Source organism: Egretta garzetta, unplaced genomic scaffold (assembly GCF_000687185.1).
Source record: "Egretta garzetta isolate BGI_Z169 unplaced genomic scaffold, ASM68718v1 scaffold19, whole genome shotgun sequence".
Taxonomy (NCBI): Eukaryota; Metazoa; Chordata; class Aves; order Pelecaniformes; family Ardeidae; genus Egretta; species Egretta garzetta.
Window position 1 is genome coordinate 1,759,002 of NW_009260768.1, and position 4,392 is coordinate 1,763,393.

Genomic DNA, 4,392 nt, shown 5'->3' on the forward strand with positions numbered 1-4,392 from the left:
CCACAGGGCCGGAGGCTGGGGCTGCTCCTGTCCCTGCATCCGAGCCAGAGCACCCAGGCTGGGAGGAGAACAAGTTCCCACCCCGAACAGCAACGTGCCGGCTCCCAGCATGGAGCAGCGCTGCCGAAATCCTGCTGGGGTGTTTCACCAACGCGGTTTGCACCAGGAAAATAAACCTTTCCAGTAAGAGTGCTTTTTTTTCCCCTTCTTTGCTGCTTAACAGGGAGGGAGAAGGAACAGCTACCCAAAAGACCACATTAAAGCGGCATTTGGTACTCGTGGGGATCTCCAGTCCAGCCCCGCTCAGGGCTGGCTGCTCAGGGCGTCACCCAGTATAGAGAACAGAAAGCCAAGCAAGGCACCAGCTTCACAAGCTTATGCTGAAGAACACAACATTAACATGCATTTTATCACCCTATCTCCTCCCCTCCTCTGCTGCCCGATGTACTGGGTTAATTAAAAAGTCATCAGCCCAGTGCAATGCCCTCAGCAGCAGCCTTGGCTCCGGTTTCTCTCCCTGCAGCCGTTCAGCTCCATGGGAGCCGAGCTCTGACCAGCTCTGGGGACCAGTCCTATCCCACATCGGGAGGAAGCAAGTCAGCAAGGCAAGCACAGATGAGCTTAAAAAAAAAAAATCACACCGAGACCTGTGCTAGGCTTTGGGAGCTGCTCTGTGCCAGCAAGGGTGGAGAAGCGGTGGCACCCACTGCCCTGGCACGGGTCTGCGTTGCCTTGGGGTGGACAAGGCGATGCCCCGAGCTCTCTCCCAGCCCTGGCTGTGAGCAGGGGAGCGCATCAAAGGGGAGCTCCCAACGAAGGAAGGGGTGCGGGATCAGGATGCAGCAGGAACCAGCAAGGCGAGCCCGGAGACGGCAGCGGGAGGGATGCTGTGACCCTAGCTCTCCATCCAGCAACCCCCCCCGAGCACCCCACAAAGTCCCGTTTGCAAGATGCTCAGAAGAGATGCTGCTCAGCTTGCTCCCACGGCACGCGTGGTCGCCCGCAGAAGAGCCGTGCATAACGAACTATTACATTTGAAGTCACTTTTAACAAAGGAACGAGATGCCTATTGCCGTAGACACCAGTCCCCGCGGGACCGTGCAGATCTCAGCTCGCTATGAGTAAGAAGAAAGCAGGTTGTCATGTCAGGCTTAACCACGGCTGTCAAACTTCATATTTCAAATGCCACCTCCTTTAAAAAACAACCACACACCCCAACATGGAAACACAAGCAACAGGGAAAGGCTTTGCAGAATTATATTGTCATCTTATGTCATCATTTCCCCATGGAAAAGAGCGGCCTGCCACTTGCTCAGCCTCCAGATCCTGTCACCACCGAAGTCAGCAAGGGAGCTCCCACCGGCTCCGCTGTACACGGGCTCCGGGGGAAGGTGATGACAAAGCTTTAAACCCCCCCAGCCTCACCGGCTGAAGGAGCAAACTGCTGGGCTGCGCCAGCCGCCTTCCCGTGCTAGGGAAGGAAAAGCCATTTATTCCGACACCCTTTTACACAGAGAAACCCCTCGGCCCCACTGGGTGGGGGAGCTGGAAGTCGCTGCCCTGCAGCAGCCAGCAGAAGTGACCGTGTCCCCGCGCCTCCCCCATCGCTGAGCTCAGGCGTGGGTTTAGGGACGTGGGCTTGCCTGGGAGCAGCCAAGGTCCTGCTCAAGGGTGCAAGCTCCTGCCCAGCCTGTTCAGCGTCAGAGCTGGCACTCACGCCTCCAGCTCAGCAGCATCCCTTATCAGATGATGCTCACAAACAAAAGGGTGAGGATTTCTGCCAGCGACTTAAGTAACAAAACAAACCAAAAAAACCCCATCACATGCTATTTCAAATCTTTGTAATTGTCCAGCCAGGGACAGGAACCCAAACCCCACCAACGTCACCAGGCAAGCCGGCATCAAAGGCAGGAATAAAAGAGAAAAAGCCTGCCTGGGCTCTCCTCCGATGAAGAAAACACGAAGCCGCTTCGGCGGAGGGTACGATTTTCTGCACAAAGCCTTCCCCTCGCACCAGCCCCGCTCAGCCCAGCCAAGACGGGGAGCAGGGACCCACAGCTCGCTGGCACGGGGACACAGGCCTCCTGCCAAACTGCATTTGGATATTTTCGCAAAGAGACTTCGTGCTCCAGAGCCAAGACGCAACAACACCATAAATCCACCAGCTCTTGGGAAAAGTGAGCTGCGGTTGATGGTGGAGGAGAAAGCAGGCAGAAGGCAGCTGCGTGTCTGAAGCATCCCCAGGCTGCGGGGAGCACAGGCCCTTCCCTGGGATACGTCAGCCTAACTGGAGACAAAACCCAGGCTCGAAACCCAACTGCTTTGCACCAGGAAAAAAAACTACTGAAGCCAGGTCTGTGTCCTCACGCTGATGGGAAACCCTCCAAACGTGCCAGGCAGCAGGATTTGTCACCGTGCCGTGCCCCAGCGGCGGCAGGGCTCAACGGGTCCCCATTGCTGACCCCTGGGCACCGGCATCTCCTTCCAGGCAGGGACGCAAGGTGGGTGCCCGATCCAGGCTCTCCAAAACGCTGTGGTGCCAACGCTCCTCCCCACCTGGGAACACCACCCCAGCTCAGCCCACCACCTTCAGAGCCACGCAGGAGCCTTTTTCCTGCAAATACAGAATAAACAGGGCCGCGATCTTCATCCTCAACTCCGCTGGCCCTGCTGGACCCCAGGGCGAGGGGGGAGAGTCCCTGCACTTTTGAGCCTGGTATCGCACTGCTGTGTTAAAATCAAAGCCCCCTCATCTCCTCCACTGCAAGGGGCAACATCTCCCCGTGCTCCTGCGGGATCGTCGAGAGGAGAACGGCAGCTTCAGGGGAAACAGCCGCGTTAACGGCGCACGGATCAGAAAACCCAAGCCGCTTGCGAGCGAAGGAGGGATGGGGAAGGAAAGCGGAAGGTGAGAGAACTGGCAGGACACTTTCCCTGCCAAGCTTCTTAGCTTGACTTCATTAAGGCTTCAACAACAAGAACCAGCCTCAGCAGACCTGTGTGAATCACCGATGCTGTTTTAAGCAGCACTGAAAGGGAATATTCAATACCAGACATGCCTGGTGCGGTTTAAAGAGCGCGTCTTTACAATTTTCTGCTTCATCTGGGACAGGAGAAGAAATCAAACTGCAACCCAGGAAGGGGAACAGCCACGCGGGGCTGCAGGGGAGGAGGAGCGCGAGTGTTTGTGATGTCCGAGAGCACAGCACCTCCAGGATAACACCGAGATAACGGAGAACATCTAAAAAAAAAAAAAGTTCTTAAATAAGAACATCAAGATTTAAGAGAAAAGCCAGAATCCCACATCAGATGCCCAAGCAAGCGAAGCCTAGTCTCCATGGAAACACGGAGGCTTTCGCATACAAAACCCTCTATTATCCGTGATTTCCAGGAAGGGAACTGAGGCAGAGAGAAGCTAAATGCTCCGACACCCGAGCGGAGGTACCGGGCTGGAAGAAGCCGAGCTCCCCCGTGCCGCAGCGCCCAGCCGCATGGGTCCCCTTCACCCGAGGTGACACTTGTGCCATCAGACGTGGTCAGCTTGAGCTGTGCCAAAAGGGGATTTTGCTTTGCAGTCGGGATGCTCCCAGCGCAAGCGGGTGCTCTCCCAGCCTGCAGCAGTTTGACCACAGGCCCCAGCTCGCACCAGCTCCCCCAGTTCCGATGGCATGTCCGTGGTGAAGGCAGCACCCAGCTGCGGCTTTCTGGATCCCAAACCAACACCCTGCATCCTGGCCAGCGCTCCTTGAGCTCCCCTGAACAGCCCTGTCCCATGTCCTCCTCTTGGTTCGGCAGCAGTAGAGAGGTTTTTGGTTAATTCTGGTTTGATTTTGCTTTACGAGCTGCCAGAAGACAAGCAGGCAAATCATTACCAACAGGAGAGAGGACCATCCGCTATAACCTGTTTTACCAGCGATCCTGGTCTCGGAGAGCACCGCGCACGCTCCCCGGAATCCAGACGACTATCGGGGATCCTGAGCTAAGCGCCAGCACGGCAAGACTTGAAGCCACTACCGGCCTCCAACAGCACGGGAAGAGGTTTGCCGGCTCTGTCGGAGCACAGGGGAAGTTGAATTAAACCCATCAGCCCAGATTTCAGAGCAGAGATAGCGAGGAAGTCCTGCCTCTCCCCGCCCCAGTGCTCAGAGCAACAGCCCGTCCATATCTGCAAGAGATCTACATCACAGACACAGCGTTTTAGACAGAAATCCCTCAGAGCAAGGGAAGTGCTGCCCGAAGAAATGCTTCTCACAAGGAGGAAAACAGGACAAGTGGGTTTCAAACCCGGCTGCTCCACACCCTGCCTTTTCCCCTACGCAAAGCCAGCCTGCTAAAACCCAAGGAGCCCCACGCTGCTCCTGAGGTTCCCCCAAAACCAGGTTTCCAGCACAA

General features: G+C 56.3%; 1 protein-coding gene across 1 annotated transcript in view; it reads right to left on the minus strand.

Moving 5' to 3' along the window:
- Nucleotides 1-4,392, minus strand: part of SLC39A11 (solute carrier family 39 member 11) — a 115,202-nt gene that overhangs the window by 106,600 nt on the left and 4,210 nt on the right. The window lies entirely within an intron of this gene.